At 45.2% G+C, this 25,284-nt stretch overlaps 3 long non-coding RNA genes across 3 annotated transcripts; all 3 read left to right on the top strand.

Moving 5' to 3' along the window:
- Window positions 1-4,048: 4,048 nt before the first annotated feature.
- LOC140693096 (uncharacterized) lies at window positions 4,049-8,991 on the top strand. The gene is made up of 3 exons (XR_012068752.1): window positions 4,049-4,150; window positions 7,352-7,424; window positions 8,798-8,991. It is a non-coding gene; the product is annotated as an uncharacterized lncRNA (long non-coding RNA).
- A 348-nt stretch (window positions 8,992-9,339) lies between these two features.
- Window positions 9,340-14,295, top strand: LOC140693069 (uncharacterized). Its single transcript, XR_012068724.1, has 3 exons — window positions 9,340-9,443; window positions 12,644-12,716; window positions 14,090-14,295. It is a non-coding gene; the product is annotated as an uncharacterized lncRNA (long non-coding RNA).
- Window positions 14,296-19,947: 5,652 nt separating this feature from the next.
- On the top strand, window positions 19,948-24,868 carry LOC140693098 (uncharacterized). Its single transcript, XR_012068754.1, has 3 exons — window positions 19,948-20,029; window positions 23,229-23,301; window positions 24,675-24,868. It is a non-coding gene; the product is annotated as an uncharacterized lncRNA (long non-coding RNA).
- Window positions 24,869-25,284: the final 416 nt, after the last annotated feature.

Below are 25,284 nucleotides of genomic sequence, written 5' to 3'. Positions count from 1 at the left end.
GCACTCCTCCCTCTCCTGCAATATTGCTGCCGAGATATCAGCTGAATCCCCTCTTGAGGTTCCCTTGTGACTATGTTGTTTCCTCCAGGTGCATTTTAAATCACTGTGATATTCGTGAGCTTTGTTGATTTGAATCATACAGCTGCTGGTAGGTCTATTGGGATTCCACCTCCTTTGGATGCTGTGTAATTCCTGAATTCGCATACATGATTCTTTCTTGGCTTTCAGGAAGTTTCAGTCTGATTTTTCTACAGATAAATTTTCAGACATTTTTTGTTTCCTTATCTCTTGCTTTTCCATCTGGGACCCTTATGAATTCTAGTCTTTCATGCCCTGTCTTAACCCAGGGTTCAACAGCAATGTTTACATTGCTTTGCACTTGCTTTCCTATGTCTGCTTCTGACCGAGGTTTTTCTGATCCCATGTCTTCACAGTCATTCACGCGTCCCTCTGCATTATCTAGTCTGCTTACGACTAAATTTTAGCCCTGATATTATCACATCCATTGAGTTTCCTGATATTTTTTGGCTCGTCTTTAGACTTTCTCTTCCCCTTTTCCGGTATTCTGCCTTATGTGATTCTGAGACACTGTTGTTTTTCAGTGATTTCCTGACCTCCATTTTCAACACATGGTCTGGATAGCGTTTTGCAGTCTAGTTGTTTGAAAGCTTATCTTTTGGGCCTTCAATATCTTTGGAACTGAAAATGGTACTTCCTGTTTCTTTTACTGTACTTCTTCACCTCTACTGCTCAGGTAATATCAGGTATGTAATGTGGACTTCTAGGGCTTTGTTAAGTGAAAATTTTAGACTTTTGGCTCTACGCAATTCCATGGGATTTCTGTGTGGACAATTTCTCCTAGACATTGATGCCATATCGTGTTCCTGTGTGTGTTGTCTGGTATATCTCCAATTGCTGTTGTTGCATTAGTTTTGATGAAAAACCAATACTATTTCGATTTGCATAACTTCATTTTGATAATGCTTATCTCACAATTCTGAAAGTGCGCAGGACACTTCCTCTTGTGGAAATGAAGCTTTTAAAGGTTCTCAGCTCTGCATTCTGCTCTATGTCATTTTGGAGTGTTTCCAAAACAGCAAACTGAGAGTGCGCTTGTGCTTTGTAGTTCCACGGGAATGTGCCAATGAAAGCAGTTCTTCTCAGAGCTTCTCTGTCTACAGAAACAACAGTGGAAGCATATCTATGGATGTCACATATCAGGGCCTGCTGGAATGATCCCGCAGACCTACCTTGGTGTCCTCGGTGCCGTACCGTGCTGGTGCCATCCAAAATGTAGCATCCGCTTTAGGGAGATAATGCTGTAGGTAATGCTTCCTCTTCTAACGCTGTGGACTTGGACCACTCTTCCTTGTCCTCTCATCCTTGTGGCACGGGTGCACGAAGGCAACCACACAGCTGTTGCGCATCCTGTGCCTCAAACCAAACCATAATCCCAGCCCAGGTTATGAATGTAGCAGATCCTAAGTCTTTTCATTCTGATTTCAAAACCAAGGCCCCCTGGATCCCTCAGACCAGATGAACGATATCTCTGATTCAGCCCCACACGTGCTCTATTGGCAAAATGCCCAATTGGTCCCTGGTCCTGCAGATGCACTGGCTGTGGCCATGGGACATATTGGTAATCTCAACCACGTGACCAGTTTTGATGCTTTATCATTGGTACACATTTTGGTTTGCTCTCTTGATTCGACCCACCACATCCCACAATGCACTCCAGATCCCTGAGACTCAGCGTGTGCCATCATTCGTAGCCCTATCCCTCACAGAACGTTGCCTCTGCTACCTCAAATGTGGCAGCTGGGAACTTGGACTCCGAATCAACTGTGGGGATATTTTGCGCTGGTTTCTTTGAGTTCTGTCAGCCAAGCATCTGCTGTGCACTCTTGTAAATCTCAGCACATCACCTTCTATCCCATGTCTCCTGTCCGCTTGAGAGTGTGCGTCCAAGTTAAACAGAGTTTCACCCTTGTTGTTCCATCACCAGGGGTCAAACCCTCACTGGATTCCATTTCCTGCTTTGCCTTCTCCTGCTTCCAGGTGTCCTGAGGCCTCATCCTGTCTTTGGAAGTAACAGACCTCTCTTCGGCAAGTGTCCTGTGCCAAGGGCTGGGTGAGTGGATGTTTCCATTGCTCTGTTCATGGGAGCGAGTGAGTGCAGGTTGCACTTCTTCTCTGCCAACTGGGCATCGATGAATCAACACTATCCAGATACATTTCACAGAAATGTGATATTTGCTTAGCTCTTTGTTTCTATACAGCCGTGGTGGGAGGGATGGTCCGAATACACCTGTTTTGACATTGTGTTGATATCTCATTTGCAGTCTTTAAGAAGTTTAAAAGAATTCATTTACATGTTTTGGGAGTTATACGGAAATAAAGTTGTTTTTTGAAACACACTCAATCGACCTAGAAGCCAGACTTGTCAATTTTGGTAACATTTTGTCAGCTCGACGGAAAACCTAGACAGATAGAATGCAAATTGGCAGTCCAAACTGTTAAAGGGTTCATGTCGGCTCTTTACGGTTGAAGCCTCCGAAACCAACAGGAACCATGAAATAACTATTGGAAACTTGAAATAACCCCCAAACTTGGATACACTTGTGCATTGGTGCCCTTTACTCCCAATGACACCTACTGGCCAATATTGGCATTTCAAGGGGTAACATCCCTCTCTAGGAAAATACAAGAGGAAAGAAACCAAATATATACATTTAGGTTTGAATCCAAAAGCACCTAGAGGCATTCTAGCTAGGAGAACCCTGCTGCAATTATGCTAGTCTATGGAGAACCAGGTGTTCTTCTATCAGTGATGAGAACGCTTAATCATCCGATCATGTAGGGTAAAGCCATTTAACGCAACCAAGTCTGCACCCGCATGATATAGTGCCCACGGGGGCTTGACTCAAGTGAAAGACGATCCACATAAGCTGTGTCTTTTATATCATTGGCGACTTTTACAGTACAGTTCTCTTTCTGACTTGTACTATTTACCTATACTGTCTTGAAAAATTGAGGCCTAATACAGATTCAAGTTCAGTCAGATTCCCCTCTCTTACCACACTCCCTTCACCCAAGGGAAGACATAAACACAACATTTGCTGAATCTAGCGGAAGGCCATCGTTTCTAGGTGTGAGCTAAGTATTCAATTCCTATCTATTTCAGCCAAGTTTATTGGACCTTTAAGGAGTTCACTGTTGTTCACAGAGTGTGAAGCTGGAGGAACTCTGATTCTAGGAGGGGCTTGTTTTACTCGTAATGGCTTCATTGCAGCTCAGCTACTGATCCTTCAAAATGGATGCCTGTGTGGAGGGGAGGGAAGGCAAGTGCTTGCTAGCTAGGCCCAAACCTGGGAAAAGGCTTACCTGGGCTTGGTGAATTCTGGTCTGAATGGCTTGGGAAGGCCCCTTGGGAAGTGTGGATTCCCATGACCTCTTCCAAGAACAGGAGCGTTTTGATCATCTCTGCCATCTCTTCTCTTGCAGACGTCAGGGACCTTGGACCCGTTCTTGGAGAAGAGAATTGAGGAACTTCCTCAAGTCCACGTTGGCACTCCGTATGTTTCTGCCAGTATCAGCGAGGTTCAATATGTCTCATGAATGTCTTTTGAGCCTGGTATCCTCTACAGCTGTCTCCACGCCAGTGTTCTCCATTGTAGCAGAACATCTCTCATCCATGTGTTCGCATCTCTCCTCAATCCGTGCAGCCAGCTTATCGGCCAGCTTCTCTTCGTGTCTCCCCTAAAGTCGACTTCACCAGGACTGGGCAAGTCTGAAAGTACCTCGGAGCCTGACCAGTAAGCTGATGACAGGCAGATCTTCCACTGTCTGCCCTTTCAGGTTCTGGAAACTGACCTGTGACCTCAGGTCTTTGGGCAGCAGCAGTATCTCGAACTTACACAGCTTCCCGGACCAAACACCTAAGCCAAGCTCCACAGAGGGCGGCAGCCCCTCCATCACACTGATCCACCCACAGAACTCTGCCCGGTTACCTAGGATCCAACAGCCACAACAAGCCTCGCGGTACACACCAACATTCCACCTGGAATCCAACCGCTAACTGCCATCCCCAATGGCTGCTGCATCTTGTCAGTGTTGGGGGAGGGGCTGCATCCGACGAGAAGTTCCTAAGGTAAATGTGATTCTACCCACTAGCGTCCCATGGGCCTTTCTTCTTCCCTCTTTCCTTTTGTTCAGATCTCTATGCACAGTACCAATGGAGGGAAGTGTGTCCCTTTTCAGTTGATGGTTTCACACGTCTTTAAACTTTCTAACAGTTCACAGTACACAGAGACCCACTAAAGGAGACTTATGTTCCTATAATATCCGTACACCCGGAATACATATGCGTCGCCTGATTTCTGCTGAAACACCCGCACTCTCAGGACATGGATCCATTGGTTTCATGGGGGCTGAAATTCCAAGAAATGAAACCAACCCCAATGTGCACTTTGCTGTCAGTCTCTTTTGCTCTTAGTACACTTTGGCAGAGCTACTTGCCTTTGTTATAGGCTTCTTACAATTCTTCTCTACGTAGCCTAGAATATGGCATTCCTTCATCCTGTTGGAAGACATACAAGTCTACATCACGGACTAGGAATCCATTTGATTCCAAATCGGCATTAGGGTTAGGTCACGATATGTTCTTATGAATCAAAATTTACGAATATGAATGCACGCCTCCGAATACAAGTGTGCTGAGTACATGCAAGCCGCGATAATGGGTTGATGCATGCTGAATGATCCTTGACATCACCTTAAGTATTTTCTTTTGAATAATCATGGTTCCCTTGGTAAATATCAGCCAACCGTACCATTTTGGTGTTTGTTTGTTGGTTTGATTCTTTGTTGGTCTGCTTCTCGCTTGTATTGCAAACACGACAGGCCATGCATCTCTCCTTAAGCTTGAAACAGAGAGTCAAATAAGCTGATTCACTTAAGAGAGTGCTTCCAATCACCTATGATTTCCTGCTTCCCTCTCCCATCTTTAGGGTTTTGATGTCCTCCTTGCCTTCTTCTTGTTTCTTCTTTGCCACTCATGCTCTTCTTGCATTTCCAATAATGGTTTCTTCTTTCCATTTCATCTTGCTGCTTTTCTATTCAGGGTAGATTTCTCAACCATTCTTGTAGGATAAGTTTTGAACTGCTGAATTCTTTTAAGATTTGCCGGTTTGTGGAATTTTCTAGCTCTGCCGTTATTAGGACTGGCGGTCATGTGGCATAGGCTCCCCTAGGTGGCAGCATTTGGCCATTCAGGATATGGTCTGTGTCCTGGCACTCCTCCCTCTCCTGCAATATTGCTGCCGAGATATCAGCTGAATCCCCTCTTGAGGTTCCCTTGTGACTATGTTGTTTCCTCCAGGTGCATTTTAAATCACTGTGATATTCGTGAGCTTTGTTGATTTGAATCATACAGCTGCTGGTAGGTCTATTGGGATTCCACCTCCTTTGGATGCTGTGTAATTCCTGAATTCGCATACATGATTCTTTCTTGGCTTTCAGGAAGTTTCAGTCTGATTTTTCTACAGATAAATTTTCAGACATTTTTTGTTTCCTTATCTCTTGCTTTTCCATCTGGGACCCTTATGAATTCTAGTCTTTCATGCCCTGTCTTAACCCAGGGTTCAACAGCAATGTTTACATTGCTTTGCACTTGCTTTCCTATGTCTGCTTCTGACCGAGGTTTTTCTGATCCCATGTCTTCACAGTCATTCACGCGTCCCTCTGCATTATCTAGTCTGCTTACGACTAAATTTTAGCCCTGATATTATCACATCCATTGAGTTTCCTGATATTTTTTGGCTCGTCTTTAGACTTTCTCTTCCCCTTTTCCGGTATTCTGCCTTATGTGATTCTGAGACACTGTTGTTTTTCAGTGATTTCCTGACCTCCATTTTCAACACATGGTCTGGATAGCGTTTTGCAGTCTAGTTGTTTGAAAGCTTATCTTTTGGGCCTTCAATATCTTTGGAACTGAAAATGGTACTTCCTGTTTCTTTTACTGTACTTCTTCACCTCTACTGCTCAGGTAATATCAGGTATGTAATGTGGACTTCTAGGGCTTTGTTAAGTGAAAATTTTAGACTTTTGGCTCTACGCAATTCCATGGGATTTCTGTGCGGACAATTTCTCCTAGACATTGATGCCATATCGTGTTCCTGTGTGTGTTGTCTGGTATATCTCCAATTGCTGTTGTTGCATTAGTTTTGATGAAAAACCAATACTATTTCGATTTGCATAACTTCATTTTGATAATGCTTATCTCACAATTCTGAAAGTGCGCAGGACACTTCCTCTTGTGGAAATGAAGCTTTTAAAGGTTCTCAGCTCTGCATTCTGCTCTATGTCATTTTGGAGTGTTTCCAAAACAGCAAACTGAGAGTGCGCTTGTGCTTTGTAGTTCCACGGGAATGTGCCAATGAAAGCAGTTCTTCTCAGAGCTTCTCTGTCTACAGAAACACCAGTGGAATGCATATCTATGGATGTCACATATCAGGGCCTGCTGGAATGATCCCGCAGACCTACCTTGGTGTCCTCGGTGCCGTACCGTGCTGGTGCCATCCAAAATGTAGCATCCGCTTTAGGGAGATAATGCTGTAGGTAATGCTTCCTCTTCTAACGCTGTGGACTTGGACCACTCTTACTTGTCCTCTCATCCTTGTGGCACGGGTGCACGAAGGCAACCACACAGCTGTTGCGCATCCTGTGCCTCAAACCAAACCATAATCCCAGCCCAGGTTATGAATGTAGCAGATCCTAAGTCTTTTCATTCTGATTTCAAAACCAAGGCCCCCTGGATCCCTCAGACCAGATGAACGATATCTCTGATTCAGCCCCACACGTGCTCTATTGGCAAAATGCCCAATTGGTCCCTGGTCCTGCAGATGCACTGGCTGTGGCCATGGGACATATTGGTAATCTCAACCACGTGACCAGTTTTGATGCTTTATCATTGGTACACATTTTGGTTTGCTCTCTTGATTCGACCCACCACATCCCACAATGCACTCCAGATCCCTGAGACTCAGCGTGTGCCATCATTCGTAGCCCTATCCCTCACAGAACGTTGCCTCTGCTACCTCAAATGTGGCAGCTGGGATCTTGGACTCCGAATCAACTGTGGGGATATTTTGCGCTGGTTTCTTTGAGTTCTGTCAGCCAAGCATCTGCTGTGCACTCTTGTAAATCTCAGCACATCACCTTCTATCCCATGTCTCCTGTCCGCTTGAGAGTGTGCGTCCAAGTTAAACAGAGTTTCACCCTTGTTGCTCCATCACCAGGGGTCAGACCCTCACTGGATTCCATTTCCTGCTTTGCCTTCTCCTGCTTCCAGGTGTCCTGAGGCCTCATCCTGTCTTTGGAAGTAACAGACCTCTCTTCGGCAAGTGTCCTGTGCCAAGGGCTGGGTGAGTGGATGTTTCCATTGCTCTGTTCATGGGAGCGAGTGAGTGCAGGTTGCACTTCTTCTCTGCCAACTGGGCATCGATGAATCAACACTATCCAGATACATTTCACAGAAATGTGATATTTGCTTAGCTCTTTGTTTCTATACAGCCGTGGTGGGAGGGATGGTCCGAATACACCTGTTTTGACATTGTGTTGATATCTCATTTGCAGTCTTTAAGAAGTTTAAAAGAATTCATTTACATGTTTTGGGAGTTATACGGAAATGAAGTTATTTTTTGAAACACACTCAATCGACCTAGAAGCCAGACTTGTCAATTTTGGTAACATTTTGTCAGCTCGACGGAAAACCTAGACAGATAGAATGCAAATTGGCAGTCCAAACTGTTAAAGGGTTCATGTCGGCTCTTTACGGTTGAAGCCTCCGAAACCAACAGGAACCATGAAATAACTATTGGAAACTTGAAATAACCCCCAAACTTGGATACACTTGTGCATTGGTGCCCTTTACTCCCAAAGACACCTACTGGCCAATATTGGCATTTCAAGGGGTAACATCCCTCTCTAGGAAAATACAAGAGGAAAGAAACCAAATATATACATTTAGGTTTGAATCCAAAAGCACCTAGAGGCATTCTAGCTAGGAGAACCCTGCTGCTATTATGCTAGTCTATGGAGAACCAGGTGTTCTTCTATCAGTGATGAGAACGCTTAATCATCCGATCATGTTGGGTAAAGCCATTTAACGCAACCAAGTCTGCACCCGCATGATATAGTGCCCACGGGGGCTTGACTCAAGTGAAAGACGATCCACATAAGCTGTGTCTTTTATATCATTGGCGACTTTTACAGTACAGTTCCCTTTCTGACTTGTACTATTTACCTATACTGTCTTGAAAAATTGAGGCCTAATACAGATTCAAGTTCAGTCAGATTCCCCTCTCTTACCACACTCCCTTCACCCCAGGGAAGACATAAGCACAACATTTGCTGAATCTAGCGGAAGGCCATCGTTTCTAGGTGTGAGCTAAGTATTCAATTCCTATCTATTTCAGCCAAGTTTATTGGACCTTTAAGGAGTTCACTGTTGTTCACAGAGTGTGAAGCTGGAGGAACTCTGATTCTAGGAGGGGCTTGTTTTACTCGTAATGGCTTCATTGCAGCTCAGCTACTGATCCTTCAAAATGGATGCCTGTGTGGAGGGGAGGGAAGGCAAGTGCTTGCTAGCTAGGCCCAAACCTGGGAAAAGGCTTACCTGGGCTTGGTGAATTCTGGTCTGAATGGCTTGGGAATGCCCCTTGGGAAGTGTGGATTCCCATGACCTCTTCCAAGAACAGGAGCGTTTTGATCATCTCTGCCATCTCTTCTCTTGCAGACGTCAGGGACCTTGGACCCGTTCTTGGAGAAGAGAATTGAGGAACTTCCTCAAGTCCACGTTGGCACTCCGTATGTTTCTGCCAGTATCAGTGAGGTTCAATATGTCTCATGAATGTCTTTTGAGCCTGGTATCCTCTACAGCTGTCTCCACGCCAGTATTCTCCATTGTAGCAGAACATCTCTCATCCATGTGTTCGCATCTCTCCTCAATCCGTTCAGCCAGCTTTTCGGCCAGCTTCTCTTCGTGTCTCCCCTAAAGTTGACTTCAACAGGACTGGGCAAGTCTGAAAGTACCTCGGAGCCTCACCAGTAAGCTGATGACAGGCAGATCTTCCACTGTCTGCCCTTTCAGGTTCTGGAAACTGACCTGTGACCTCAGGTCTTTGGGCAGCAGCAGTATCTCGAACTTACACAGCTTCCCGGACCAAACACCTAAGCCAAGCTCCACAGAGGGCGGCAGCCCCTCCATCACACTGATCCACCCACAGAACTCTGCCCGGTTACCTAGGATCCAACAGCCACAACAAGCCTCGCGGTACACACCAACATTCCACCTGGAATCCAACCGCTAACTGCCATCCCCAATGGCTGCTGCATCTTGTCAGTGTTGGGGGAGGGGCTGCATCCGACGAGAAGTTCCTAAGGTAAATGTGATTCTACCCACTAGCGTCCCATGGGCCTTTCTTCTTCCCTCTTTCCTTTTGTTCAGATCTCTATGCACAGTACCAATGGAGGGAAGTGTGCCCCTTTTCAGTTGATGGTTTCACACGTCTTTAAACTTTCTAACAGTTCACAGTACACAGAGACCCACTAAAGGAGACTTATGTTCCTATAATATCCGTACACCCGGAATACATATGCGTCGCCTGATTTCTGCTGAAACACCCGCACTCTCAGGACATGGATCCATTGGTTTCATGGGGGCTGAAATTCCAAGAAATGAAACCAACCCCAATGTGCACTTTGCTGTCAGTCTCTTTTGCTCTTAGTACACTTTGGCAGAGCTACTTGCCTTTGTTATAGGCTTCTTACAATTCTTCTCTACGTAGCCTAGAATATGGCATTCCTTCATCCTGTTGGAAGACATACAAGTCTACATCACGGACTAGGAATCCATTTGATTCCAAATCGGCATTAGGGTTAGGTCACGATATGTTCTTATGAATCAAAATTTACGAATATGAATGCACGCCTCCGAATACAAGTGTGCTGAGTACATGCAAGCCGCGATAATGGGTCGATGCATGCTGAATGATCCTTGACATCACCTTAAGTATTTTCTTTTGAATAATCATGGTTCCCTTGGTAAATATCAGCCAACCGTACCATTTTGGTGTTTGCTTGTTGGTTTGATTCTTTGTTGGTCTGCTTCTCGCTTGTATTGCAAACACGACAGGCCATGCATCTCTCCTTAAGCTTGAAACAGAGAGTCAAATAAGCTGATTCACTTAAGAGAGTGCTTCCAATCACCTATGATTTCCTGCTTCCCTCTCCCATCTTTAGGGTTTTGATGTCCTCCTTGCCTTCTTCTTGTTTCTTCTTTGCCACTCATGCTCTTCTTGCATTTCCAATAATGGTTTCTTCTTTCCATTTCATCTTGCTGCTTTTCTATTCAGGGTAGATTTCTCAACCATTCTTGTAGGATAAGTTTTGAACTGCTGAATTCTTTTAAGATTTGCCGGTTTGTGGAATTTTCTAGCTCTGCCGTTATTAGGACTGGCGGTCATGTGGCATAGGCTCCCCTAGGTGGCAGCATTTGGCCATTCAGGATATGGTCTGTGTCCTGGCACTCCTCCCTCTCCTGCAATATTGCTGCCGAGATATCAGCTGAATCCCCTCTTGAGGTTCCCTTGTGACTATGTTGTTTCCTCCAGGTGCATTGTAAATCACTGTGATATTCGTGAGCTTTGTTGATTTGAATCATACAGCTGCTGGTAGGTCTATTGGGATTCCACCTCCTTTGGATGCTGTGTAATTCCTGAATTCGCATACATGATTCTTTCTTGGCTTTCAGGAAGTTTCAGTCTGATTTTTCTACAGATAAATTTTCAGACATTTTTTGTTTCCTTATCTCTTGCTTTTCCATCTGGGACCCTTATGAATTCTAGTCTTTCATGCCCTGTCTTAACCCAGGGTTCAACAGCAATGTTTACATTGCTTTGCACTTGCTTTCCTATGTCTGCTTCTGACCGAGGTTTTTCTGATCCCATGTCTTCACAGTCATTCACGCGTCCCTCTGCATTATCTAGTCTGCTTACGACTAAATTTTAGCCCTGATATTATCACATCCATTGAGTTTCCTGATATTTTTTGGCTCGTCTTTAGACTTTCTCTTCCCCTTTTCCGGTATTCTGCCTTATGTGATTCTGAGACACTGTTGTTTTTCAGTGATTTCCTGACCTCCATTTTCAACACATGGTCTGGATAGCGTTTTGCAGTCTAGTTGTTTGAAAGCTTATCTTTTGGGCCTTCAATATCTTTGGAACTGAAAATGGTACTTCCTGTTTCTTTTACTGTACTTCTTCACCTCTACTGCTCAGGTAATATCAGGTATGTAATGTGGACTTCTAGGGCTTTGTTAAGTGAAAATTTTAGACTTTTGGCTCTATGCAATTCCATGGGATTTCTGTGCGGACAATTTCTCCTAGACATTGATGCCATATCGTGTTCCTGTGTGTGTTGTCTGGTATATCTCCAATTGCTGTTGTTGCATTAGTTTTGATGAAAAACCAATACTATTTCGATTTGCATAACTTCATTTTGATAATGCTTATCTCACAATTCTGAAAGTGCGCAGGACACTTCCTCTTGTGGAAATGAAGCTTTTAAAGGTTCTCAGCTCTGCATTCTGCTCTATGTCATTTTGGAGTGTTTCCAAAACAGCAAACTGAGAGTGCGCTTGTGCTTTGTAGTTCCACGGGAATGTCCCAATGAAAGCAGTTCTTCTCAGAGCTTCTCTGTCTACAGAAACAACAGTGGAAGCATATCTATGGATGTCACATATCAGGGCCTGCTGGAATGATCCCGCAGACCTACCTTGGTGTCCTCGGTGCCGTACCGTGCTGGTGCCATCCAAAATGTAGCATCCGCTTTAGGGAGATAATGCTGTAGGTAATGCTTCCTCTTCTAACGCTGTGGACTTGGACCACTCTTCCTTGTCCTCTCATCCTTGTGGCACGGGTGCACGAAGGCAACCACACAGCTGTTGCGCATCCTGTGCCTCAAACCAAACCATAATCCCAGCCCAGGTTATGAATGTAGCAGATCCTAAGTCTTTTCATTCTGATTTCAAAACCAAGGCCCCCTGGATCCCTCAGACCAGATGAACGATATCTCTGATTCAGCCCCACACGTGCTCTATTGGCAAAATGCCCAATTGGTCCCTGGTCCTGCAGATGCACTGGCTGTGGCCATGGGACATATTGGTAATCTCAACCACGTGACCAGTTTTGATGCTTTATCATTGGTACACATTTTGGTTTGCTCTCTTGATTCGACCCACCACATCCCACAATGCACTCCAGATCCCTGAGACTCAGCGTGTGCCATCATTCGTAGCCCTATCCCTCACAGAACGTTGCCTCTGCTACCTCAAATGTGGCAGCTGGGATCTTGGACCCCGAATCAACTGTGGGGATATTTTGCGCTGGTTTCTTTGAGTTCTGTCAGCCAAGCATCTGCTGTGCACTCTTGTAAATCTCAGCACATCACCTTCTATCCCATGTCTCCTGTCCGCTTGAGAGTGTGCGTCCAAGTTAAACAGAGTTTCACCCTTGTTGCTTCATCACCAGGGGTCAGACCCTCACTGGATTCCATTTCCTGCTTTGCCTTCTCCTGCTTCCAGGTGTCCTGAGGCCTCATCCTGTCTTTGGAAGTAACAGACCTCTCTTCGGCAAGTGTCCTGTGCCAAGGGCTGGGTGAGTGGATGTTTCCATTGCTCTGTTCATGGGAGCGAGTGAGTGCAGGTTGCACTTCTTCTCTGCCAACTGGGCATTGATGAATCAACACTATCCAGATACATTTCACAGAAATGTGATATTTGCTTAGCTCTTTGTTTTTATACAGCCGTGGTGGGAGGGATGGTCCGAATACACCTGTTTTGACATTGTGTTGATATCTCATTTGCAGTCTTTAAGAAGTTTAAAAGAATTCATTTATATGTTTTGGGAGTTATACGGAAATGAAGTTATTTTTTGAAACACACTCAATCGACCTAGAAGCCAGACTTGTCAATTTTGGTAACATTTTGTCAGCTCGATGGAAAACCTAGACAGATAGAATGCAAATTGGCAGTCCAAACTGTTAAAGGGTTCATGTCGGCTCTTTACGGTTGAAGCCTCCGAAACCAACAGGAACCATGAAATAACTATTGGAAACTTGAAATAACCCCCAAACTTGGATACACTTGTGCATTGGTGCCCTTTACTCCCAATGACACCTACTGGCCAATATTGGCATTTCAAGGGGTAACATCCCTCTCTAGGAAAATACAAGAGGAAAGAAACCAAATATATACATTTAGGTTTGAATCCAAAAGCACCTAGAGGCATTCTAGCTAGGAGAACCCTGCTGCAGTTATGCTAGTCTATGGAGAACCAGGTGTTCTTCTATCAGTGATGAGAACGCTTAATCATCCGATCATGTTGGGTAAAGCCATTTAACGCAACCAAGTCTGCACCCGCATGATATAGTGCCCACGGGGGCTTGACTCAAGTGAAAGACGATCCACATAAGCTGTGTCTTTTATATCATTGGCGACTTTTACAGTACAGTTCTCTTTCTGACTTGTACTATTTACCTATACTGTCTTGAAAAATTGAGGCCTAATACAGATTCAAGTTCAGTCAGATTCCCCTCTCTTACCACACTCCCTTCACCCCAGGGAAGACATAAGCACAACATTTGCTGAATCTAGCGGAAGGCCATCGTTTCTAGGTGTGAGCTAAGTATTCAATTCCTATCTATTTCAGCCAAGTTTATTGGACCTTTAAGGAGTTCACTGTTGTTCACAGAGTGTGAAGCTGGAGGAACTCTGATTCTAGGAGGGGCTTGTTTTACTCGTAATGGCTTCATTGCAGCTCAGCTACTGATCCTTCAAAATGGATGCCTGTGTGGAGGGGAGGGAAGGCAAGTGCTTGCTAGCTAGGCCCAAACCTGGGAAAAGGCTTACCTGGGCTTGGTGAATTCTGGTCTGAATGGCTTGGGAAGGCCCCTTGGGAAGTGTGGATTCCCATGACCTCTTCCAAGAACAGGAGCGTTTTGATCATCTCTGCCATCTCTTCTCTTGCAGACGTCAGGGACCTTGGACCCGTTCTTGGAGAAGAGAATTGAGGAACTTCCTCAAGTCCACGTTGGCACTCCGTATGTTTCTGCCAGTATCAGCGAGGTTCCATATGTCTCATGAATGTCTTTGGAGCCTGGTATCCTCTACAGCTGTCTCCACGCCAGTATTCTCCATTGTAGCAGAACATCTCTCATCCATGTGTTCGCATCTCTCCTCAATCCGTTCAGCCAGCTTTTCGGCCAGCTTCTCTTCGTGTCTCCCCTAAAGTTGACTTCACCAGGACTGGGCAAGTCTGAAAGTACCTCGGAGCCTCACCAGTAAGCTGATGACAGGCAGATCTTCCACTGTCTGCCCTTTCAGGTTCTGGAAACTGACCTGTGACCTCAGGTCTTTGGGCAGCAGCAGTATCTCGAACTTACACAGCTTCCCGGACCAAACACCTAAGCCAAGCTCCACAGAGGGCGGCAGCCCCTCCATCACACTGATCCACCCACAGAACTCTGCCCGGTTACCTAGGATCCAACAGCCACAACAAGCCTCGCGGTACACACCAACATTCCACCTGGAATCCAACCGCTAACTGCCATCCCCAATGGCTGCTGCATCTTGTCAGTGTTGGGGGAGGGGCTGCATCCGACGAGAAGTTCCTAAGGTAAATGTGATTCTACCCACTAGCGTCCCATGGGCCTTTCTTCTTCCCTCTTTCCTTTTGTTCAGATCTCTATGCACAGTACCAATGGAGGGAAGTGTGTCCCTTTTCAGTTGATGGTTTCACACGTCTTTAAACTTTCTAACAGTTCACAGTACACAGAGACCCACTAAAGGAGACTTATGTTCCTATAATATCCGTACACCCGGAATACATATGCGTCGCCTGATTTCTGCTGAAACACCCGCACTCTCAGGACATGGATCCATTGGTTTCATGGGGGCTGAAATTCCAAGAAATGAAACCAACCCCAATGTGCACTTTGCTGTCAGTCTCTTTTGCTCTTAGTACACTTTGGCAGAGCTACTTGCCTTTGTTATAGGCTTCTTACAATTCTTCTCTACGTAGCCTAGAATATGGCATTCCTTCATCCTGTTGGAAGACATACAAGTCTACATCACGGACTAGGAATCCATTTGATTCCAAATCGGCATTAGGGTTAGGTCACGATATGTTCTTATGAATCAAAATTTACGAATATGAATGCACGCCTCCGAATACAAGTGTGCTGAGTACATGCAAGCCGCGATAATGGGTCGATGCATGCTGAATGATCCTTGACATCACCTTAAGTATTTTCTTTTGAATAATCATGGTTCCCTTGGTAAATATCAGCCAACCGTACCATTTTGGTGTTTGCTTGTTGGTTTGATTCTTTGTTGGTCTGCTTCTCGCTTGTATTGCAAACACGACAGGCCATGCATCTCTCCTTAAGCTTGAAACAGAGAGTCAAATAAGCTGATTCACTTAAGAGAGTGCTTCCAATCACCTATGATTTCCTGCTTCCCTCTCCCATCTTTAGGGTTTTGATGTCCTCCTTGCCTTCTTCTTGTTTCTTCTTTGCCACTCATGCTCTTCTTGCATTTCCAATAATGGTTTCTTCTTTCCATTTCATCTTGCTGCTTTTCTATTCAGGGTAGATTTCTCAACCATTCTTGTAGGATAAGTTTTGAACTGCTGAATTCTTTTAAGATTTGCCGGTTTGTGGAATTTTCTAGCTCTGCCGTTATTAGGACTGGCGGTCATGTGGCATAGGCTCCCCTAGGTGGCAGCATTTGGCCATTCAGGATATGGTCTGTGTCCTGGCACTCCTCCCTCTCCTGCAATATTGCTGCCGAGATATCAGCTGAATCCCCTCTTGAGGTTCCCTTGTGACTATGTTGTTTCCTCCAGGTGCATTTTAAATCACTGTGATATTCGTGAGCTTTGTTGATTTGAATCATACAGCTGCTGGTAGGTCTATTGGGATTCCACCTCCTTTGGATGCTGTGTAATTCCTGAATTCACATACATGATTCTTTCTTGGCTTTCAGGAAGTTTCAGTCTGATTTTTCTACAGATAAATTTTCAGACATTTTTTGTTTCCTTATCTCTTGCTTTTCCATCTGGGACCCTTATGAATTCTAGTCTTTCATGCCCTGTCTTAACCCAGGGTTCAACAGCAATGTTTACATTGCTTTGCACTTGCTTTCCTATGTCTGCTTCTGACCGAGGTTTTTCTGATCCCATGTCTTCACAGTCATTCACGCGTCCCTCTGCATTATCTAGTCTGCTTACGACTAAATTTTAGCCCTGATATTATCACATCCATTGAGTTTCCTGATATTTTTTGGCTCGTCTTTAGACTTTCTCTTCCCCTTTTCCGGTATTCTGCCTTATGTGATTCTGAGACACTGTTGTTTTTCAGTGATTTCCTGACCTCCATTTTCAACACATGGTCTGGATAGCGTTTTGCAGTCTAGTTGTTTGAAAGCTTATCTTTTGGGCCTTCAATATCTTTGGAACTGAAAATGGTACTTCCTGTTTCTTTTACTGTACTTCTTCACCTCTACTGCTCAGGTAATATCAGGTATGTAATGTGGACTTCTAGGGCTTTGTTAAGTGAAAATTTTAGACTTTTGGCTCTACGCAATTCCATGGGATTTCTGTGCGGACAATTTCTCCTAGACATTGATGCCATATCGTGTTCCTGTGTGTGTTGTCTGGTATATCTCCAATTGCTGTTGTTGCATTAGTTTTGATGAAAAACCAATACTATTTCGATTTGCATAACTTCATTTTGATAATGCTTATCTCACAATTCTGAAAGTGCGCAGGACACTTCCTCTTGTGGAAATGAAGCTTTTAAAGGTTCTCAGCTCTGCATTCTGCTCTATGTCATTTTGGAGTGTTTCCAAAACAGCAAACTGAGAGTGCGCTTGTGCTTTGTAGTTCCACGGGAATGTGCCAATGAAAGCAGTTCTTCTCAGAGCTTCTCTGTCTACAGAAACACCAGTGGAATGCATATCTATGGATGTCACATATCAGGGCCTGCTGGAATGATCCCGCAGACCTACCTTGGTGTCCTCGGTGCCGTACCGTGCTGGTGCCATCCAAAATGTAGCATCCGCTTTAGGGAGATAATGCTGTAGGTAATGCTTCCTCTTCTAACGCTGTGGACTTGGACCACTCTTCCTTGTCCTCTCATCCTTGTGGCACGGGTGCACGAAGGCAACCACACAGCTGTTGCGCATCCTGTGCCTCAAACCAAACCATAATCCCAGCCCAGGTTATGAATGTAGCAGATCCTAAGGCTTTTCATTCTGATTTCAAAACCAAGGCCCCCTGGATCCCTCAGACCAGATGAACGATATCTCTGATTCAGCCCCACACGTGCTCTATTGGCAAAATGCCCAATTGGTCCCTGGTCCTGCAGATGCACTGGCTGTGGCCATGGGACATATTGGTAATCTCAACCACGTGACCAGTTTTGATGCTTTATCATTGGTACACATTTTGGTTTGCTCTCTTGATTCGACCCACCACATCCCACAATGCACTCCAGATCCCTGAGACTCAGCGTGTGCCATCATTCGTAGCCCTATCCCTCACAGAACGTTGCCTCTGCTACCTCAAATGTGGCAGCTGGGATCTTGGACTCCGAATCAACTGTGGGGATATTTTGCGCTGGTTTCTTTGAGTTCTGTCAGCCAAGCATCTGCTGTGCACTCTTGTAAATCTCAGCACATCACCTTCTATCCCATGTCTCCTGTCCGCTTGAGAGTGTGCGTCCATGTTAAACAGAGTTTCACCCTTGTTGCTCCATCACCAGGGGTCAGACCCTCACTGGATTCCATTTCCTGCTTTGCCTTCTCCTGCTTCCAGGTGTCCTGAGGCCTCATCCTGTCTTTGGAAGTAACAGACCTCTCTTCGGCAAGTGTCCTGTGCCAAGGGCTGGGTGAGTGGATGTTTCCATTGCTCTGTTCATGGGAGCGAGTGAGTGCAGGTTGCACTTCTTCTCTGCCAACTGGGCATCGATGAATCAACACTATCCAGATACATTTCACAGAAATGTGATATTTGCTTAGCTCTTTGTTTCTATACAGCCGTGGTGGGAGGGATGGTCCGAATACACCTGTTTTGACATTGTGTTGATATCTCATTTGCAGTCTTTAAGAAGTTTAAAAGAATTCATTTACATGTTTTGGGAGTTATACGGAAATGAAGTTATTTTTTGAAACACACTCAATCGACCTAGAAGCCAGACTTGTCAATTTTGGTAACATTTTGTCAGCTCGACGGAAAACCTAGACAGATAGAATGCAAATTGGCAGTCCAAACTGTTAAAGGGTTCATGTCGGCTCTTTACGGTTGAAGCCTCCGAAACCAACAGGAACCATGAAATAACTATTGGAAACTTGAAATAACCCCCAAACTTGGATACACTTGTGCATTGGTGCCCTTTACTCCCAAAGACACCTACTGGCCAATATTGGCATTTCAAGGGGTAACATCCCTCTCTAGGAAAATACAAGAGGAAAGAAACCAAATATATACATTTAGGTTTGAATCCAAAAGCACCTAGAGGCATTCTAGCTAGGAGAACCCTGCTGCTATTATGCTAGTCTATGGAGAACCAGGTGTTCTTCTATCAGTGATGAGAACGCTTAATCATCCGATCATGTTGGGTAAAGCCATTTAACGCAACCAAGTCTGCACCCGCATGATATAGTGCCCACGGGGGCTTGACTCAAGTGAAAGACGATCCACATAAGCTGTGTCTTTTATATCATTGGCGACTTTTACAGTACAGTTCCCTTTCTGACTTGTACTATTTACCTATACTGTCTTGAAAAATTGAGGCCTAATACAGATTCAAGTTCAGTCAGATTCCCCTCTCTTACCACACTCCCTTCACCCCAGGGAAGACATAAGCACAACATTTGCTGAATCTAGCGGAAGGCCATCGTTTCTAGGTGTGAGCTAAGTATTCAATTCCTATCTATTTCAGCCAAGTTTATTGGACCTTTAAGGAGTTCACTGTTGTTCACAGAGTGTGAAGCTGGAGGAACTCTGATTCTAGGAGGGGCTTGTTTTACTCGTAATGGCTTCATTGCAGCTCAGCTACTGATCCTTCAAAATGGATGCCTGTGTGGAGGGGAGGGAAGGCAAGTGCTTGCTAGCTAGGCCCAAACCTGGGAAAAGGCTTACCTGGGCTTGGTGAATTCTGGTCTGAATGGCTTGGGAAGGCCCCTTGGGAAGTGTGGATTCCCATGACCTCTTCCAAGAACAGGAGCGTTTTGATCATCTCTGCCATCTCTTCTCTTGCAGACGTCAGGGACCTTGGACCCGTTCTTGGAGAAGAGAATTGAGGAACTTCCTCAAGTCCACGTTGGCACTCCGTATGTTTCTGCCACTATCAGCGAGGTTCAATATGTCTCATGAATGTCTTTGGAGCCTGGTATCCTCTACAGCTGTCTCCACGCCAGTATTCTCCATTGTAGCAGAACATCTCTCATCCATGTGTTCGCATCTCTCCTCAATCCGTTCAGCCAGCTTTTCGGCCAGCTTCTCTTCGTGTCTCCCCTAAAGTTGACTTCACCAGGACTGGGCAAGTCTGAAAGTACCTCGGAGCCTCACCAGTAAGCTGATGACAGGCAGATCTTCCACTGTCTGCCCTTTCAGGTTCTGGAAACTGACCTGTGACCTCAGGTCTTTGGGCAGCAGCAGTATCTCGAACTTACACAGCTTCCCGGACCAAACACCTAAGCCAAGCTCCACAGAGGGCGGCAGCCCCTCCATCACACTGATCCACCCACAGAACTCTGCCCGGTTACCTAGGATCCAACAGCCACAACAAGCCTCGCGGTACACACCAACATTCCACCTGGAATCCCAACCGCTAACTGCCATCCCCAATGGCTGCTGCATCTTGTCAGTGTTGGGGGAGGGGCTGCATCCGACGAGAAGTTCCTAAGGTAAATGTGATTCTACCCACTAGCGTCCCATGGGCCTTTCTTCTTCCCTCTTTCCTTTTGTTCAGATCTCTATGCACAGTACCAATGGAGGGAAGTGTGTCCCTTTTCAGTTGATGGTTTCACACGTCTTTAAACTTTCTAACAGTTCACAGTACACAGAGACCCACTAAAGGAGACTTATGTTCCTATAATATCCGTACACCCGGAATACATATGCGTCGCCTGATTTCTGCTGAAACACCCGCACTCTCAGGACATGGATCCATTGGTTTCATGGGGGCTGAAATTCCAAGAAATGAAACCAACCCCAATGTGCACTTTGCTGTCAGTCTCTTTTGCTCTTAGTACACTTTGGCAGAGCTACTTGCCTTTGTTATAGGCTTCTTACAATTCTTCTCTACGTAGCCTAGAATATGGCATTCCTTCATCCTGTTGGAAGACATACAAGTCTACATCACGGACTAGGAATCCATTTGATTCCAAATCGGCATTAGGGTTAGGTCACGATATGTTCTTATGAATCAAAATTTACGAATATGAATGCACGCCTCCGAATACAAGTGTGCTGAGTACATGCAAGCCGCGATAATGGGTCGATGCATGCTGAATGATCCTTGACATCACCTTAAGTATTTTCTTTTGAATAATCATGGTTCCCTTGGTAAATATCAGCCAACCGTACCATTTTGGTGTTTGCTTGTTGGTTTGATTCTTTGTTGGTCTGCTTCTCGCTTGTATTGCAAACACGACAGGCCATGCATCTCTCCTTAAGCTTGAAACAGAGAGTCAAATAAGCTGATTCACTTAAGAGAGTGCTTCCAATCACCTATGATTTCCTGCTTCCCTCTCCCATCTTTAGGGTTTTGATGTCCTCCTTGCCTTCTTCTTGTTTCTTCTTTGCCACTCATGCTCTTCTTGCATTTCCAATAATGGTTTCTTCTTTCCATTTCATCTTGCTGCTTTTCTATTCAGGGTAGATTTCTCAACCATTCTTGTAGGATAAGTTTTGAACTGCTGAATTCTTTTAAGATTTGCCGGTTTGTGGAATTTTCTAGCTCTGCCGTTATTAGGAATGGCGGTCATGTGGCATAGGCTCCCCTAGGTGGCAGCATTTGGCCATTCAGGATATGGTCTGTGTCCTGGCACTCCTCCCTCTCCTGCAATATTGCTGCCGAGATATCAGCTGAATCCCCTCTTGAGGTTCCCTTGTGACTATGTTGTTTCCTCCAGGTGCATTGTAAATCACTGTGATATTCGTGAGCTTTGTTGATTTGAATCATACAGCTGCTGGTAGGTCTATTGGGATTCCACCTCCTTGGATGCTGTGTAATTCCTGAATTCGCATACATGATTCTTTCTTGGCTTTCAGGAAGTTTCAGTCTGATTTTTCTACAGATAAATTTTCAGACATTTTTTGTTTCCTTATCTCTTGCTTTTCCATCTGGGACCCTTATGAATTCTAGTCTTTCATGCCCTGTCTTAACCCAGGGTTCAACAGCAATGTTTACATTGCTTTGCACTTGCTTTCCTATGTCTGCTTCTGACCGAGGTTTTTCTGATCCCATGTCTTCACAGTCATTCACGCGTCCCTCTGCATTATCTAGTCTGCTTACGACTAAATTTTAGCCCTGATATTATCACATCCATTGAGTTTCCTGATATTTTTTGGCTCGTCTTTAGACTTTCTCTTCCCCTTTTCCGGTATTCTGCCTTATGTGATTCTGAGACACTGTTGTTTTTCAGTGATTTCCTGACCTCCATTTTCAACACATGGTCTGGATAGCGTTTTGCAGTCTAGTTGTTTGAAAGCTTATCTTTTGGGCCTTCAATATCTTTGGAACTGAAAATGGTACTTCCTGTTTCTTTTACTGTACTTCTTCACCTCTACTGCTCAGGTAATATCAGGTATGTAATGTGGACTTCTAGGGCTTTGTTAAGTGAAAATTTTAGACTTTTGGCTCTACGCAATTCCATGGGATTTCTGTGCGGACAATTTCTCCTAGACATTGATGCCATATCGTGTTCCTGTGTGTGTTGTCTGGTATATCTCCAATTGCTGTTGTTGCATTAGTTTTGATGAAAAACCAATACTATTTCGATTTGCATAACTTCATTTTGATAATGCTTATCTCACAATTCTGAAAGTGCGCAGGACACTTCCTCTTGTGGAAATGAAGCTTTTAAAGGTTCTCAGCTCTGCATTCTGCTCTATGTCATTTTGGAGTGTTTCCAAAATAGCAAACTGAGAGTGCGCTTGTGCTTTGTAGTTCCACGGGAATGTGCCAATGAAAGCAGTTCTTCTCAGAGCTTCTCTGTCTACAGAAACAACAGTGGAAGCATATCTATGGATGTCACATATCAGGGCCTGCTGGAATGATCCCGCAGACCTACCTTGGTGTCCTCGGTGCCGTACCATGCTGGTGCCATCCAAAATGTAGCATCCGCTTTAGGGAGATAATGCTGTAGGTAATGCTTCCTCTTCTAACGCTGTGGACTAGGACCACTCTTCCTTGTCCTCTCATCCTTGTGGCACGGGTGCACGAAGGCAACCACACAGCTGTTGCGCATCCTGTGCCTCAAACCAAACCATAATCCCAGCCCAGGTTATGAATGTAGCAGATCCTAAGTCTTTTCATTCTGATTTCAAAACCAAGGCCCCCTGGATCCCTCAGACCAGATGAACGATATCTCTGATTCAGCCCCACACGTGCTCTATTGGCAAAATGCCCAATTGGTCCCTGGTCCTGCAGATGCACTGGGTGTGGCCATGGGACATATTGGTAATCTCAACCACGTGACCAGTTTTGATGCTTTATCATTGGTACACATTTTGGTCTGCTCTCTTGATTCGACCCACCACATCCCACAATGCACTCCAGATCCCTGAGACTCAGCGTGTGCCATCATTCGTAGCCCTATCCCTCACAGAACGTTGCCTCTGCTACCTCAAATGTGGCAGCTGGGATCTTGGACTCCGAATCAACTGTGGGGATATTTTGCGCTGGTTTCTTTGAGTTCTGTCAGCCAAGCATCTGCTGTGCACTCTTGTAAATCTCAGCACATCACCTTCTATCCCATGTCTCCTGTCCGCTTGAGAGTGTGCGTCCATGTTAAACAGAGTTTCACCCTTGTTGCTCCATCACCAGGGGTCAGACCCTCACTGGATTCCATTTCCTGCTTTGCCTTCTCCTGCTTCCAGGTGTCCTGAGGCCTCATCCTGTCTTTGGAAGTAACAGACCTCTCTTCGGCAAGTGTCCTGTGCCAAGGGCTGGGTGAGTGGATGTTTCCATTGCTCTGTTCATGGGAGCGAGTGAGTGCAGGTTGCACTTCTTCTCTGCCAACTGGGCATCGATGAATCAACACTATCCAGATACATTTCACAGAAATGTGATATTTGCTTAGCTCTTTGTTTCTATACAGCCGTGGTGGGAGGGATGGTCCGAATACACCTGTTTTGACATTGTGTTGATATCTCATTTGCAGTCTTTAAGAAGTTTAAAAGAATTCATTTACATGTTTTGGGAGTTATACGGAAATGAAGTTATTTTTTGAAACACACTCAATCGACCTAGAAGCCAGACTTGTCAATTTTGGTAACATTTTGTCAGCTCGACGGAAAACCTAGACAGATAGAATGCAAATTGGCAGTCCAAACTGTTAAAGGGTTCATGTCGGCTCTTTACGGTTGAAGTCTCCGAAACCAACAGGAACCATGAAATAACTATTGGAAACTTGAAATAACCCCCAAACTTGGATACACTTGTGCATTGGTTCCCTTTACTCCCAAAGACACCTACTGGCCAATATTGGCATTTCAAGGGGTAACATCCCTCTCTAGGAAAATACAAGAGGAAAGAAACCAAATATATACATTTAGGTTTGAATCCAAAAGCACCTAGAGGCATTCTAGCTAGGAGAACCCTGCTGCTATTATGCTAGTCTATGGAGAACCAGGTGTTCTTCTATCAGTGATGAGAACGCTTAATCATCCGATCATGTTGGGTAAAGCCATTTAACGCAACCAAGTCTGCACCCGCATGATATAGTGCCCACGGGGGCTTGACTCAAGTGAAAGACGATCCACATAAGCTGTGTCTTTTATATCATTGGCGACTTTTACAGTACAGTTCCCTTTCTGACTTGTACTATTTACCTATACTGTCTTGAAAAATTGAGGCCTAATACAGATTCAAGTTCAGTCAGATTCCCCTCTCTTACCACACTCCCTTCACCCCAGGGAAGACATAAGCACAACATTTGCTGAATCTAGCGGAAGGCCATCGTTTCTAGGTGTGAGCTAAGTATTCAATTCCTATCTATTTCAGCCAAGTTTATTGGACCTTTAAGGAGTTCACTGTTGTTCACAGAGTGTGAAGCTGGAGGAACTCTGATTCTAGGAGGGGCTTGTTTTACTCGTAATGGCTTCATTGCAGCTCAGCTACTGATCCTTCAAAATGGATGCCTGTGTGGAGGGGAGGGAAGGCAAGTGCTTGCTAGCTAGGCCCAAACCTGGGAAAAGGCTTACCTGGGCTTGGTGAATTCTGGTCTGAATGGCTTGGGAAGGCCCCTTGGGAAGTGTGGATTCCCATGACCTCTTCCAAGAACAGGAGCGTTTTGATCATCTCTGCCATCTCTTCTCTTGCAGACGTCAGGGACCTTGGACCCGTTCTTGGAGAAGAGAATTGAGGAACTTCCTCAAGTCCACGTTGGCACTCCGTATGTTTCTGCCAGTATCAGTGAGGTTCAATATGTCTCATGAATGTCTTTTGAGCCTGGTATCCTCTACAGCTGTCTCCACGCCAGTATTCTCCATTGTAGCAGAACATCTCTCATCCATGTGTTCGCATCTCTCCTCAATCCGTTCAGCCAGCTTTTCGGCCAGCTTCTCTTCGTGTCTCCCCTAAAGTTGACTTCACCAGGACTGGGCAAGTCTGAAAGTACCTCGGAGCCTCACCAGTAAGCTGATGACAGGCAGATCTTCCACTGTCTGCCCTTTCAGGTTCTGGAAACTGACCTGTGACCTCAGGTCTTTGGGCAGCAGCAGTATCTCGAACTTACACAGCTTCCCGGACCAAACACCTAAGCCAAGCTCCACAGAGGGCGGCAGCCCCTCCATCACACTGATCCACCCACAGAACTCTGCCCGGTTACCTAGGATCCAACAGCCACAACAAGCCTCGCGGTACACACCAACATTCCACCTGGAATCCAACCGCTAACTGCCATCCCCAATGGCTGCTGCATCTTGTCAGTGT

This window comes from Vicugna pacos, unplaced genomic scaffold, assembly GCF_048564905.1.
Source record: "Vicugna pacos unplaced genomic scaffold, VicPac4 scaffold_19, whole genome shotgun sequence".
Classification (NCBI taxonomy): domain Eukaryota; kingdom Metazoa; phylum Chordata; class Mammalia; order Artiodactyla; family Camelidae; genus Vicugna; species Vicugna pacos.
Note: the sequence above shows the minus strand (reverse complement) of the source record. Positions and strands in the feature narration are given on the sequence as shown.